The following is a 17,327-nucleotide window of genomic DNA, read 5'->3' on the forward strand; positions in this document are numbered from 1 at the left end:
TCTATAACAGAGTCTTGATCCTGGAAACCATTAATATTGGGGAGGGAAATACAATGGCCAACTATATTGAGGACCTAAAAAACACTATCACCAAAGCTGAAGACATCAGAGATGCTTTCAACCCTAGGTTTGAGAAGATTGAAAAGGAGATGCTAGACAGAAAAAGCCTTGCGGACACTAGTGAAAATACCCTCTCGGACATTGTCACCAAAGTTGATAAAATAGAGGAGTGCCTAAAGAACATAGCTAAACAGAACCTAAGCATCTTGAAGATCTCGGCCAACAACACCCACACCCTCATCAGCAAGATGGATGATGAAAAGGAAATCCAAGACTTAGAACTGGAAGCTGAAGGAACAGGGGAAGCTCAAGGTCCTAGAACCCGCACCAGAGGCAAGAGGAAGGAAAAGAAACTAAACAAGGATCTGGAAGACCTAAAAGTTGTTAGGGCCACCTATGATGAGCTAGTGACAAAGGCGGAGGATCTGCTAAAGAAAATCGTTGTGTAGCGCATTCCCTGTTTCTTTGTTGTTCTTTTGTTAAGCTGTTCTTTCTGTTCGCTGGTCTTTTGGCCAGTCTTTTTGTTTGCGGACTCTATTGTTCTGTTCTTCTTGTGCTTTTTCTCTATCTATGCTGTAAACATTTTGGGTCCTAAAAACCTATTTTTTAATTAATCAGAATAGTCGTCAAACTAGATTTACCAAACTATTATTGGTAGCTACTTAAGTGTTCATCATTAAGAAAACATAGTAAATACATCAAATGAATATTTCAACAACCCATCCACAACATGAACACAAATATTTTTCATGTGGAAACCCAAATGGGAAAAACCATGGTGGGAATTAACACCCACAAAATATTTTCACTCTTTTGGAATGCACCCGGTTAGGAGCTTTACAATTAGCCCGGTTAAGAGTAGACCTTATTAGGAGTCACCCGGTGAAGGGATTTACAATATGAGCCATGTTAGGTGCTCTACAATATTAGAAGTAACCTTGATAGAGGATTTAGAACTCAAGTTAATGAGCCACTTGATTAAGGGATTTACAAATAAGACTTGTTAGGACCTACACAATTAAGGGATTTCAAACTGTTTTAACCGTTAGGGAACAATAGGAAAAATAATCTGATCATAGCACTTCTTTTCTTGCTAGTACAGATCCTTTTCAACTTAATTTTACTTCTCACATGTAGATTCTTCAATCTAGTTCAGTGCACTCCTCTTCTCAAAACCACTGACACAAAATCTCTTCTCAAACTTGACCTAAATACTCTTTTTAACTAGGTCGGTTACAAAACCCTAGCAACATTCAAAATACATTGAATTTACATCAAGCGCAGAAAAATAGACCGCCAAAATACATTACAGATCATTACAATAATTTTTAAGATAATTTCCACCATTGAATGATCATCACACATCAATTTGATAAGCAATCAAACCCTTGTCACATTCTGCTAAGCACTTTATTATTTCCCAATAAATTTGATCCTTGTACACTCTCAAACATCATCTTATCAATACACATAGTTTATGACACATAATCACTAAGTTATGAACATGATAAGATTCACCACCAAACCATAAATCATTACCGGTCAAAGATCTATTATCAGTATACATTCTTCTTCACAGAGTTTATGACAGTCAATTATAACTCACTCAATACACTACATTTTCTAATGTGGTTGCAATCACAGACTCATGCCAATGTCACAAACATATATTTCACATCACAACATCTAACTCTTCACCAATCATCTGTAATGGTGTCTTGATCATTGCATTGTTCTTGCTTACCTTGTTGTAAACCGGTTTAGTAGTTTTGTTGTCTAACACATTCCTCTACTGGTTAGGCTTTACTGGTAGGCCTAGATGACTTAGATGACTCAACAAACATGGTTTCCATCAATGACAACACAAATAAAGTCATCAAACAACTTACAACTATATCATCATCATCTATTCAACAATATCCATCAACTTTACCAACTTTACTTCTCGTCTCATCATCAATTATGTTCAATGCCAATAATATCCCCCTTTGGAATTGATGGCCACACCAAAAGACTCATTATGCAAAACTGTTAGAGTTCCTTTTATGACCGTTGCACTTGTTTTCACTATCCTTCTCCTCCTTTTCTTTTCTTCTCCCTTTATTGTTATTCTCCCCCTTTGACAACAATGCAAAAGGTGCAAAGTGTCATATCTTTTACTGCAAATGATTCCTTCTTCTCTGCTACTCCCCCTGAGGAGTAGCCCACTTCTCATCAATCCACAATGAAATATCTTCAATTAGTCCAATAGATTGATTCTCTAACAACATCTTACTTGACCTTAGGTAGGGTATAACCCCTAAATTACCTCTGAGGTATTCAAAGGTAGCCTTAGGAAATAGCTTAGTGAATATGTCTGCTAGTTGCTCCTTGCTAGACACTTGTTTCATTTTGACTTGCTTTTCTGACACCCTTTCTCTCAGAAAATGATACTTTAGTTCAATGTGCTTAGTCCTAGCATGTAATATCATATTCTTTGAAATACTTATTGTACTTGTATTATCACAATATATGATCACCGGTTCTTTCATAGTCTTCTTGAGTCTTACCGATACATGTCTCATCCATATAGCTTGTGTACAATTCATGGATGCAGCCACATACTCTACTTCTTTTGTAGACTAAGAAATACAATTTTGTTTCTTACTAGTCTAGGATACGGCTAGTCTTCCTTGTAGAAAGAATGCACCACCGGTTGTTCTCTTCTGGTCATCTACATTACTTACCCAATCAGCATCAGTGAATAAGTGCAAAGAGAAATTTCCTTTGTATGGATACCATAATCCATAACCAATAGTCCCTCTAAGATATCTGAAAATTCTCTTCACTGCCACCATGTGAGTGTCCTTAGGACTTTTCTAAAATCTTGCCACAATACCAACTACATGAGCAATATTCAATCTGCTATGAACAACATAGTGTAATTTCCAACCGGTTTAGAGTTTTCCATTCCAAAGGTTTTCAATACTTCCTTCACATATTTGGGTTGACTGATAAAGATACCACCTTTCATCTGCGGTACCTGCAAACCAATTAAAAATATAATCTCACCTATCAGAGACATCTCAAACTCCTTTCTCATCTCTTCAACACAATTTAGACTCATATCATCATCTCCTCCAAATATGATATCATCTACAAATACTTCTACAATCAATAACTTATCTCCTTCTATCTTCAAGTAAATATTGTTGTCCTCATTGGTTCTCTAAAATCCAATCTTTATCAAATGTGAATGGAGTCTCTCATACTAAGCCCTTGGAGCTAGCTTTAATTCATAAAATGTTGGCCATTTGGAGAAATTGGTTATGTGTTTCATTCATGTTTTGTCATTGATGTCAACACTAGTTGTTTTGTCTATTTACCGATGATGCTCTATGAAATGGGGGAAGGTTAGACTAGAACCTGTGGTGGAATAACACACAAAAACACAAGAAATTGTTAGTTTTAATCAACCAAAAACTAGTCTAAGCAGGCATATCAAAAGAGACACCAAAAACATGAAGAAATATTTAACTAGGAAAGTAAATATAACGAGACATCTCCAAATGCCTCCTAACATGCTCTTAGCTCCTTCTCCTTTGTTCCTCTCTTCTCCAAGTTCCAAATTAGTGTAGCTCTCAGCAGCTTTTTGCACTATGGATGCTTATGGAGGTTCAAGATTGAAATGTTTACTCTAAAATGCTATGCAAATGTGAATAAAAGCTTAATATTAGATGCTGTGATGCTAAAATGATTTATTTTAGGCCAAAATAACAATATTTTAGTGATTTATGTTAAATGCTCTCTAAAATTCTCTATAACTTAGATGCATAGAAGTTTTCAAGATTTGGATTATGAGGAAATGGACTCTATTTATAGGAAAAAAAATGGAGCAATGGATGGTTGAGATTGAGTAATCTCAACAAGGGTCAGGATTGAATGATATTCAATCTATGTGAGGGCTTTCAACCCAATCTCAAGATGACAAGTGTCCATATGAGATAGGTTGAGAGGAGAGGGAATAATCATTAAATGCTTGACATGACCTGAGAGTTAATTTGGGAGTTAAGGTCAAGGTTAAGTTGAATGAATAAATTCTTTATTCAAAGAATAAAACTTTTATCCAATGGATAAACTCTTGTGCAAAGGCAAGAGGGATAACCAAGGTCAAAGCAATAAATGTTTGAGGAGACACATGAGTACAAGTTGAATTAACTATAAATGGTTATGTAAGAGCCATTAATGGTCATGTAAGAGCCATTAGTGGTTTGGAAGACTTTAGGGGTTTGTTTGTTGAACATATAAAGCATTAAATGCTTTTCAAAGACTTTGGAGTCTTTGAGAAGTGACTTAAAGTTGTTTAGGAATGTGACAATAATTAGGGGATGGATTAGGTTAATTAGGAAGGGTTTAGAAGAATCTAGAAGGGGGTTTAGGAATACAAGTGGATTTGGTGGGTGAGGGAAAAATATGATTTTAATTAAAATAAAATTCATTTATTTCAATAAATGTGTGCAAGTTGCATTTGTAGGAAAATGCAAGTGGGGGGGTTTATGATTTAAATAAATGTTTTATTTAATTTATTTAAAAGAGGAAAAAGGGGATTAAATGAAATAAATATGATTTATTCATTTAATTGATTTGTGAATTTGGTATAATGAATTAATTAAAATTAATTCAATAATTTATTTAATTAATAGTAGAATGTTTGAAGATGAATTAATTAAATATTAGTTTAATTAACTAGTGGCTAGTGAGTTTTTAATCAAATAAATAAGAAATATTAATTTAATTAAACTAGACAAATTTATGTAACTACATTTGCCCCTCTTTGAGATGGTGTGGTTTATCACGTCATTTCAAAGAAAGAAAAATAGGTGTGAAGAAATGCCTCATAAAATGTTGATTTAATGGGTGGTATGCCCCCTCAAAAGATGGGCCGAATTTTTTTTGAAAAATCGGGCGATCTCTCGGAAAAGAATGAAAATTGGCAGGGTAATAGAAGAGAAGAAGTTAGCAATGTTAGTGAAAAATAGAAGAAATCAGAGATAAAATGGAGAAATGGGAGGCTTGGGAAGTTCATGGGGACCTCAACGGTGAGCGCAGGAAAATGAGAGTTACGGCGAATGGTTTATATGGGGAGAAAGGGGTGAAAACAGGCTCATTTATATCTGTGACCATAGTGAAATTGTAGCTCTAATCGTGACTTTCTGGAAGAGCAAGGAGCAGCCAGGATGTCGGTTCCCATAGTAGAGCACCGATTAGAGCGGGTCCGATGATTCCAATGGCTAGATGACTACGAACCAGTGGTATGTGAATTTGAATTTTTGAATTTAATGCATTTTTGATGTATTTTTAGCTAGGTCCAAGTTGAGTCGAGACAATAGCACTAGAACTTTGTTTTGGCGCTTTTGTCAATTGAATTAGCACTATTGTGCCCCAATGGCACTATTATGTAGTCGTTTTAGTGCTTCGGCAAAGATTAATGCTATTGCATACCTGTTTGAGCGCTATTGCTGTTAAGTAGTGCTATTGCATAGCTAATGTAGCGCTTTTGTGATTTAAGCACTTTTGCATAGTTTATTGAGCACTTTTGTTAGGGTTTTAGCGCTTGTGTGAGGAAATAGCGCTTTTGTGTGTAAGATAGCGCTGTTGTGCAGAAAATAGATGCCCCAGTGTGATTGAACAAGAATCTCCAGATGCCAATGATGGATAGATGGAGATGTGGGGTGAGAGTTATTTTGAACCATAGAATCCTTGATGAGACTTAGGTCATTAGGATAAATGTCTATTGAAGTCTAGGTGTGCCATGATTGCTTACCTGTTGAGACCCGAAGATACTTGATCAGAGTATCTATTGATAGTCTAGGTTTAAACTTAAGAAAATTTGAAACAAAACAACTGGTGATGAAGGTTGATGCACTTGTGTAGGAGGATCTTCACATCTTATAGTTGTGTGAGAGGCATCCCACCACACAGGGGCTGCGCGATCAGTTGATAGAGGTCGAGGTGGATTGTATTTTAGTGACTGGCCTGTATGATATGATGTATATGCCCAGGAATTGGATGAATCACAGTTTGATGACAGCATTGGTAGAGCACTGGCATAGTGAGACATACACATTTCACTTGGTGCAAGGGGAGATGACTGTGACACTATAGGATGTATGGCACATCCTACATATTCCCATTCGAGGTGAGCCAGTGACATATGACAAAGCGTGGGGGACCCTAGTGGTGCAGAGATTTTTTGATGAGGACATCTTTATTGATGATGGTTCGATAGCCTGGGAGGATATAGCCATTTTGTACGAGCCATTACTAGCAGTGCTATCAAGTATTGTGGGGGGACTATTGTGCCTAGATCGACAATCACATGGACTTGTTGTTTGTTGGGGGTAGGTGATTGAGCAGATGATGGCAGAGGGGACCCAGTTTGCATGGGGACCATGCATGCTAGTGCACTTATATCAGGAGTTGCATGAGGTAGTATACCGAGGGAGGGGCTCATTAGTAATGGGAGTCACACTGCTGCATATTTGGGCGTGGGAGCACTTACCAGTTACCCGACCAATTAGTCTAAGATTTCGGGGCAGTCAACTAGCCATATGTATATATGTATAGCGGTATGATGAGTCAGTCCCACCTGGGGAAGTTAGAGTGGTGGCGGCTGGCACTGGATGATCTAAATGCAGTGATTTGGAGACAGTATATTGAGTGTGAGCCCTGGGAGGATGATGCGGAGGCATTTCCGTAAGTGTTTATGACCTGATTCCTCATTGGTAGGACAACCTACCATGTGGAGAGACAGTTGCCTAGCAGAGTTTTGAGATAGTTTGGATGGCGACAGGGGTTGCCTAGGGGATCGGGAGAGTATGCCAAGGTAGTCCGAGAGAGGTACACATGGGGGCCAGTATTACCTTATGATCAGGCATTAGCAGAGTTTTAGATGCTATAGGTGAGACCATGGGAAATATGACTAAGGATGGTAGATGCAGGGGTGTCAAAGGAGTATACGTAGTATATGGCGGCACATTTGATTCCTCAGATATTAGATCCGAAAGAGCCGATTCCAAATTTTGAGGAGGATAGGGGATAGATATGGAGGAGGAGAGGAGGTCGAGGACCAAGAGTAGATGGATGAGGGAGAGGGGATGGTGGTGATGGAGGAGGAGGAGGAGGGGGGATGGTGGAGGTGGTGATGGTGGTCAAGTTCAGTAGAGAGGGAGAGGTGGTTTTCCATTGTGGATATAACAAGGACCTTTTGATGTAGGGAGGAGTTAGATTAGGTGGGAGAGGTATGGGGAAGAGGTAGGTACCAATGGATAGAGGGGAGGGAGCCGCTGGAGAGGGAGCTACAGGTGAGGCACTTATGGATACAGGGGAGGGAGCCACTGGAGATCTTCGGGATCATATGATATTACATTTGCAGACTTGACCTACAACAGTCGAGACATAATTGGAGGATCTAGAGGCAGAGGTTGCAGCTAGAGATGTGCAGCAGTTTGCACGAGAGTCAGAGCTGACTGTAGTGCTCCAGGAGAGGGATGATGCGGTGGAGAGATTAGCAGAGTTGCATGAGAGAGTCTGGGTTGGAGTAGGAGCACAGGGTCCTATTCGGGAGGTGATGAGGGAGATCCGGCAAGCACAGGCTGAGATAGAGTATTGGTGGAGGTTATATGAGTAGGTGGTGCCAGCTACTCAATGAGAACTGAGCTATTCACAGATGCGGTAGGCTAGATCAAAGCAGTCTTAGAGGATGCAAAGTAGTGGGGGTGTGATGGGTCCTCTACGGAGAGATAGGTCAGGTGGTGTAGGAGATAGTAAGGGTTTGATGGGTCCTCCACAGAGAGATAGGTCAGATGGTGCAGGGACTTGTGGGGGAGCAGGTGGTGATGGTGGTGCAGCATTTGGTTAGAGTGGCATCTGAGAGAGCATTTTGAATGCATGTTTTATATTGTCATTGTGGACTGTACCTTGGATGGCTCTTGGTAGCCAATTTTTTTGGACTTCATTGTACTCTGAGATATGAGATGATATATATGAGGAGATCCCATATTTTGTGATGATATGCATGTTGATATGTATGGAGTTTATGCTTAATGGTGATTTCATGATTTATGCTTAGATGGATACTTGTTCTTTGCTATATGTATGTGTTTATGAGATGATTCCTATATGCATGTTTTATGATGATTTATTCTTACATGATGTCTATATGCATGTTGTATGATGTTGGATGCTAACATGTGGGTGCGGATTGATATATGTGTGCATTGATGTTTTTGGGATAGAATGCCTGATGTATGTAATGCGATGATGGTTATGTATGCATAATAAAATGATGATATAGATAGTATTTTGTACTTGATATTGTATGTCAAAAATGTGGTATCAACCTGCAAGAGGAGAAAACAATTCAAACACACACATGAAACATTGCATTAGAGGTTAGAAATCCAAACAAAGCAAGTTAAAAAGAATCTAAACTCTTTAATATCGTTCCATGCTCCTCTATCTCCAAGGATCTTCAAGATTCAAGGTGGCTCTCAGCTTGGAAGAGCACTTGATTCTTTAAGATGACAACCTAAAGAACGAGATTAAAATGATTCTAAGATCTAAATGGAATGCAACCAAGATCCTAGTGATGATTTAGATATGAAACTAGATGATGATAGGATGCAAGATATTGATATGAAGCTTGAACTAGTATGAAAATGATACTAAGATGAAGCTAACATGATATATTTAAGATTACAATGCTATCAAAATGATCTAACATGCTATTCTATCAAAGAGAGATAATATGCTTAATATTATGAGACTATAAGTTTGATGCACAAAGACTTGATCTTTTTTGAAGAAGGAATGGGCTCTATTTATAGGGAAAATAGGGCAATGGATGGTCAAGATTGGATAATCTTAACAAGGGCCAAGATTAAAAGTTGGGAATCCATGTTTGCATTTGGCACCAATGAAATGGTGACAAATGTCAACATAAGATTGGTTGAGAAAAGGGGTTGGAGACATTCAATGCCTAATAAGACCTCATGGTTATCTAGAGGGTAAGGGTCAAGCTTAAGTTAGGATTACCCATTGGATTAAGAGTTAATCCAAGGATAAACTCTTGTGCAAATGATTAAGAGATAATCATGGTCAAAGCATTAAAGGCTTGATGAGACCCTTGGGTTGGATGAAGGTTAAGTTAGGCAAAAAGTCTCTAACCATGTAAGACGGTTGAATTAACCATTAATGGTTTGGGAGACTTTGGAAAATTAAGTGGTTGAAGACTTGAAGCCTTTAATGGTTATCAAAGACTTTGAGGTTTTGAGAAGTGACCTCCCTTTGCTTAGGGATGTGACAAATTTTAGAAGATGGGTTAGGCTAATTAGAAGAGATTAGAAGAGTCTAGAAGAAATTAGGAAGGGGTTTAGGAAGGCAAGTGGGAGATGTAGGATTTCGCAAGTGGATGGAGGGATAATAGGATTTAATTGAAATAAAGTTAATTTAATTCAATTTGGTTGTAATTTGGGGAAATTAAATAAATTAGATTTATTTAATTTAGGATAATTATTTAATTAAATTTGAATTTAATTAAAAGTGGATAGAAGGGATTTAATTAAATAAAATGATTTATTCATGAAATGGTATAGTGAATTTAATTTAAATAAATTGAGTAATTTACTTAATTTAAATAGAAGGATATGGGTGAGTCAATTAAATTAGATTTAATAAAATAGAGAAATGAACATAAAATATTCATTTAGGAATATGGTCATTTTTATATGTCTACATTTTGCCCCTCTTTGAAGTCACGTGTGTGCACATGTTGATTCAAAGAAAATTTGTCGGATATGCTATCAAAATTTGATCGATATGATGTTGTGGATATGAAAAATTGATTTGATATGAAAAGTCAATATGATGTTGTGGATATGAAAAATTGATTTAATATGAAAAGTCGATATGATGCCCCAGATTTGATGAGCGATATTGATGATGCCCCAGATATGAAGAATTGATTTGATATGAAAATTTGATATGAAATTGATGTTGAGATTTGATATGATAATGCCCCCTCGGGAGATTGTTCATGCACACAAGGCATGAATGATCTCTCGAAAGAAGAAGAATGTTGTTTGAAAGATAGAAGAGTAGATAGTGATGACATGCATGGGTTTGATAAGATTGATTAGATTGATTGGATTGAGATTAAGATTGATCAGATTAAGATCAAGTCTGGTTTTAGGTATGACACCTCCTATATAAGACATGGATGATCGAGCATCTAGTTTCAGGAATGATACCACCTGTATAAGATATGGATGATCAAGCATCTGGTTTCAAGAATGATACCGCCTATATAAGATATGGATGATTGAGCATCTGGTTTTAGGAATGATACTGCCTATATAAGATATGGATGATTGAGCGTCTGGTTTCAGGAATGATACCGCCTGTATAAGACATGAATGATCGAGTGTCTGGTTTCAAGAACGATATATCTTGTATAAGACTGATCAAAATGCCTAGTTTCAGGAATGATATATCTTGTATAAGAGCTAATCAAAATATCTGGTTTCAAGAATGATATATCTTGTATAAGAGCTGATCAAAACATCTAGTTTCAGGAACGATATATCCTGTATAAGAGCTGATCAAAACATCTAGTTTTAGGAAAGATACATCCTGTATAAGACATGATAGAAGATAGTTTGGAAGAATGATAGAAGATAGTTTGGAAGAATGATGAAGATAGTTTAGAAGAATGATAGAAGATAGTTTGGAAGAACGATAGAAGATAATTTGGAAGAATGATGAAGATAGTTTAGAAGAATGATAGAAGATAGGTTGGAAGAATGATAGAAGATATGAAAGTGAAGAAAGATTCCATGATGGTGTGATAGATATGCATGTGGGGGATGCAATGATGAATGATGAATGATATGGATTATGTTTTGATCTAAGATTTTATGAGGTTGATTTGATGCTTAGATAATAATGCTCTTGATTTTGATTATGTTGTGAATGTACGATTCATGATAAGAAAAATGTGATGATGCATTGCTTTGATTTATGAGATGTGAGATGTATCTTGAAAATGAGATGTATGATAATGATGTGAAAATAAATGAAAGATTAAAATGATATGCAACTTAATGCAAGATTAAGATGATAATGATGTGTAGCTAATGCAAAGCTTAATATGCATTCTCGTTCTCAATGTTGCCATCTATTATGATCAAAGTGCCAATGCTTCCTTTGTTTGCATCATCAAGCCTTGATTTGTTGAAAGTTGATACAAGCATCATGGTATAATTGAACCATAATTACCTGAGTATAGCTTACATGGATTTTGATATTGCAAGATGACACAAGCATCGAGGTATAATTGAACCAAGATGACCTGAGTGTTGCTTGTGTAAATAGACAAGAGTTAACCTTTGTCTCATACAAATCCGAAATGTCCTCGGCGATATGCCACCTAATTGCTTCATAGGACAAAGTTGCATGATAAAAGACTTCACTCATAGATAGAAGACAAATAAAACATCACATTCCTTCCTTGCTTCTCTAGTCGTAAGACATCCTTGAGTCACTTAGGAGATATGATAAGCAAAAATTAACAACCATAAGTAAGCATGCATGCTATTTGGAATGTATTCTTGTCAATTAAAACATCTTGCAAATAGATCTTTGTTTAGTTGAAATCAGTTCAAGTCTGTGATGTTTGGCCTTCTTGCATTGTCATTTGTCATTTGTTGGTTGTTTTGATCCTTGTTGTCTTGCTACATGTTTGGTCTGATGTTGAAAACCTTGAAGGTGAAATGCCCCAAGCGAGGTCAAGATTTTTCCCCTTGTTGTTGATACTAATTTGATATGGATATGTACACTGATTACCAAGCCATGGTGGGACATTATTTGGATAATTGTTTCAGATAAACCAAGGACAGTGACTACACTAAGTATGTCCAAGATTGATAAGCATTTGTGAATTTCTGGTGATGCCTCAGATGGGTGGATATGATATGTACAATATGATTTGTGAAACATGTATTTCCATCAATTGATAAAGATAAGGCTTACTAGAACAAAACCCAGCAGTCATACTGATTGATGTCATTGTTATGATTTGGTTGATGATTGATAAGAATGTCTGGTTTCAAAGAGTGAGTACCTCATATAAGACTGATCTGTTTGGTTTTGAGTGTACCTATCCTTGTATAAGACATGTTGATGTTGATGTTGATAGATGGATTGATTATCAAGACTCAATCATTGATAGGAATGTCTGGTTTCAAAGAGCGAGTACCCCGTATAAGACCGATCTGTCTGGTTTCGAGTGTACCTATCCCTATACAAGACATGTTTGATGTTGATGTTGATTTTGAGTAATGAATTGATTAACAAGACATGTGATAAGTTTGATTGCAGACTTTGAGAGTTTTCCTATTGTTGATCTGATTTGATGGATGGTCCATGTGTTCATGCTTTGATTTTATTTTTTTTTTGATTTTGTCGATTTTAAGTTTTTGGATATTTTGATTTTTTTGAGTTTTTTGAATATTTTGATTTTTTTTTGAGTTTTTGGATATTTTGATTTTTTTGAGTTTTTGGATTAGAAGAAAGATGTATTTGGTTTCCCCAATGTATATCAAGACAAGGAATAGATGAATGGATGACTGAACCATTGAGGTGGAAATAGATTTGTTGTCCATAGTTTTGATCAAGATCAAGGATGAAAAAGGGGATATGGATAGAGATAGGATATAGATAGCATTGGATGATGGAAGCAATGAATAGATAGGATAGATAGATATGAATTAGAGTGAAGAAAGATTGTAGAAAGAATTGGATGATAGAAGTTATGAATAGATAGGATAAGGGATATGGATTAGAGTGAAGCAAGATTGTAGAAAGAATGGGATGATAGAAGAAATGAATAGATAGGATAAGGGATATGGATTAAACTAAAGCAAGATTGTAGAAAGAATTGAATGATAGAAGATATGAATAGATAGGATAAGGGATATGGATTAGAGGACATGGGAGATATGGTAGGAAGAATAGAGTGGATGAACTTTGCCCCCAAGCATAGAGGTTTCCATTTGCAAAGAGGTGATATGTAAGATTGTCACAGTAGTTAGCACCACCTGAATAAGTGTTTCTAATCTTTTCAAAGATAGAGACCCAACCCACACTTAGAACCTCTAGAAAATTCAACTAAACATTTCTAGCAACTAGGAAGTAGACTCAAAAGGGAAGAAGAATCTCAAACTGGATCAAGGTACTTATTCTTTGATTACCCATGTGTGTGCAAGTGGGTTCATTCTGGCTCATATGATCATTGTAATCTTTAGAATCCAACATGGTGAGCTACATGAGTTACCTTGACTTCAAAAGCATCCTGGATAGAGCCTCGCTGCCTACGAGCGTCCATAGCCCCGACAAGGTTATCGTTGTAATCTCACAAATATTGCTCCATTTCCAGCCAGGCATCCATAGCCCCAATGGAGTTACTTGCATGTTCCCATAGCCAATCATTTTGATATTGCTTTTCTTGATATGCACTTCCTTGCTCATTCTTTTGATATTTCTTTTTCTCTTTATTTTTCTTGCATTGGCTTGTAAGTGATGAAACTTACATGGGTCTGATAATTACAGTGGCGCTGAAGCAAGATTTTAGATTTTTCACTAGCCATGTCTTCAATTTAAGAGATCACAATGATTTAGAGTAATCGATTAAGTGTATGAGATATAGTAATCAAAAGATGTCAGTACCAAGATACGATAAGTGGTTCTTTTCTGGATTGAGTGTGTATCCCAACCAAAGAAAATGTTAAAGAGGAACAACCTCAGATTCTGAAGCATTTCATGAATAGATATCTAAGAAAAGGACTGAACATTAGATTCGAGCATGGGCAAGTATGTGACAAAATGACACAAAATGCCTATTTCACAGATGAAGGATTTATGCAAAGGATTGAATGAAAGGGATGGAAGGATAGAAAAGAGGTGTTGGATAATAGATAGAATGTTTGAAGATTTGTGCAAGGATAGATAGAAATGTTTTCAGGATGAGTGTTGGTACTTGAGAAGTGATGAAGAGATGGAGGAAAATTGAATTTTGGAACAGAAGGACCCTAAATAGATAGAGAAAATGATAGAAGAATAGTTTTGGAAAGATGTTTAGATAGAGGGTTGAAAGAATTTCAAAGATGTGCTCCTCGTTGATCTTTCTTATGGATCATTTGAGGTGATGGATTGGTGGATGGAGGGAGGTAAGGACCCAAGATGGATGAAAGGGATGGAGAGTTTGATTGTGGAATGAAAGGACCTAAGGTAGATTTAGAAGAAGAAGAGTTTGACTTTGGATTGAAAGGACCTAAGATAGATTTGTAGGATGAAGAGATTGACTTTGGAATGAAAGGACCTAAGATAGATTTGGAGGATGAAGAGATTCCTTGATCTTGATCTTGACTTGGAGTAGGATCATTTGAGTTTGTGCTTTTCTCTTGATTTTGAATTAGAATAGTGGAGGATATGGAAGGAATATCATGATTTTGATTAAGAGATGGATGTTGAATGGGACTCTGCTCTTGAGATGAAAGGGGATCATCGTGGATGGAATACCAAAAGATTAGGGGATCATCATAAGATTCTTGATAGGTGGGATCTTGATCGAAGATGGGATCAGATTGGGAAGTCATGATATTGTGATCTTGATTTATGTTAGGACTTATTTCCTTTGACTGGGTTTCCTTTTTTTTTGGTTTGATGATGAATGGTCATACGAATGATAAAAGTTGATGTTTTTGATAGTTTGACTTAGAGAAATTTACTCCTATTGATAAGGGTCTTAGGACTAGGTTGTCTCTTCTTTAACTTAGTTTTTTGATAAAGACTTGTTCATCTCAAAATATGAGGAGTTGTCATAGACGAATGATCAATGGTTTCCTTTGATGTTTGGATTGAGATACTTCATTTGGAAACTTAAGCTACTTTTATCAAATGAAGGTTTAGATGCCCCCTCATGACAAAGTGTGTCAAATGATATGGATAAAGTCTCCCGATATGGAAACTTGATTTGACAACTTAAGGTTTAAACTTGGTATGTTGTTTGATAGAATCCTTTAGATGATGGAACTTTTGATCAAGGTGATGATAATACCTGATTTTGATAGGATAAAGTCTTATCTGTAGCTAGTTTTGGATTTGACAACTTTTGTTCTAAGACTGACTTGTTTGATTTGGAAATGATTTCTCTGGTGTTTTGATTTGATTTCTTGTGATCACGTTTGATATTGGACCTGAAAGGATACTCAAGAAGTTTGAAAACTTTTTCTAGAAAGGCTTGTTTTTCTCTCTGGTTTTCTGAGTTTTGACCATGCGCTAAGCCAGAGAATAGATGTGCTAAAAAAAATTCTCAACACGCTAGAGAAAAGACTCCATGCGCTACACTGCCCCCTGATATGCATTAACTGGTTTATTTTTCTTTTGCCTTGGTTCAAAAAGGTCATGCACCAATATGGGTCACCAATGCGCTAACTGTTAAACCCTACGCGCTAAAGTTTGGTTTCCACGCGCCAAGTTGATGCTTCAATGCGCTAAACTGTTTTCAAAATGCGTGACTTGAAACTGCTAGAATTGGATTTCTATGAAGCGCTAATGTTAAGACTTAATGCGCTAAGGTGAAGGTCTAATGCGCTAAAAGATGGTTCCCATGTGCTAAGAAGTTGCTCTCACACGCTAAACTACCCTGATATATTTTGACTTGGTTGTTTTTTTGTGATTTTTGGAATTTTTAACACTTGTGATTTTGATGGATGATTTCTTTTTGGATACTCAAGCTTACGAAGTCGAATAGATAAAATCTTGATTACTTGGTTTGATATTCCCCTAATCTTGTTGGATGAAAGTCTTTCCTAAAGATAGTTGAAATGTTGATAACCATCTCAAAAGATGTTTTGTTGGATTTGGAAATCTTCTCCACTTTATGATTTTTCCTTGTTTGAACTGACTTTTGAGTTTGATTGTTGGATACTTTGCAAGATATTTTAACATTTGTGACAAGAATACATAGCACACATGAAGAAAATGATCATCCTAATGCTAAATATTGAGTGTATATTCTTTTGAGGATGTGTTCAAATCCCCGATGTTATCACTGGTTTGATCTACAACAAAAGACACATCAGATAGACTCTTTATTCAACAGTCATTGACAATATCATAGCCCACTAGTCTCGATACTCCGTCAGCTCAAACAGCCTTGTCACCCCCTAAAGGGCGCCCCTTTTTTTACCTTTTGCCAAAAATTAACTCAAAGTGAATTGCTTCACAATTGAGTAGTTATCTTGGGAGATATATGGTGAGTGATCTTGGAGGTGGATTCTTCCCCACCCTTGCACTATGATATTGCCAATGTTTGGCAACTGACTCGGTTCAAAGTTTCTAATTCTATGGTTTGTAATCAGGCTTCCTGTTCGGCCGTGAATGATAAACTCCCTCAGGAGGCTTCCCAACCTTTAGAACAAAGGCTTTACGTATCTCAAGGATACTGGGGGAAGGTTAATCATTGCGCGCAACCGTTGAAAAGGACTTTCATCACTTTTCACTTTTGATTATAGTGGGTTGGAATACTTGGTGTCATTCCCCACTTAGGTCGTTCCCTTCACACCGGCCAAAGAAAAGCTTTAAGAGTTTTTCAAACCCTCAGGAAGGCAGGCCTGCTAAAGGATGTAAATGCTTAAAGTACAAAAAGCTTAAGAGTGGTTTGGCTTTTTGGTCACCTAGTTATGGGGAGAGCATATACCTTCCACTTTCGAGACAAGGCAATCAAGTTGTTCTTTTTATCCTTCAAGACAATGATTTGCTAACTTCTATTTGGAGATGTTGCTCCAACAAGCATGATGTTCTTTTTAACGTTTCATAGCAAAGTGTGTATTTCCAAAACTTTTGTAAAACAAGCCTGGTCAACAAAGTAAATCGTGATGTTTGGTCAACAAAATTAAAGTCGATAGGGGAAAAATTTCCCTCTTTGCCTTGCACAAAATGAAGATGAGGTAATTTTACTTTGCAAAATGAAGTGAATCCTTTTAAACACCAAAGGATGGTGAGGTTCTTTTTAAAACTTTTGCCAAAGTAAAGATTGTTGGTTCTTTTTACAGCTTCCAAAATGAAGTGTTTTTCCTCTAATCTTGCAAGAAAGAAAATATAAAGTTTGTTGTTCTTTTTACCTTGCAATAAAGAAAAGATGAAGTTTTATTGTAAAACACTAAAAA

Source organism: Cryptomeria japonica, chromosome 11 (genome assembly GCF_030272615.1).
Source record: "Cryptomeria japonica chromosome 11, Sugi_1.0, whole genome shotgun sequence".
NCBI classification, from domain to species: Eukaryota; Viridiplantae; Streptophyta; class Pinopsida; order Cupressales; family Cupressaceae; genus Cryptomeria; species Cryptomeria japonica.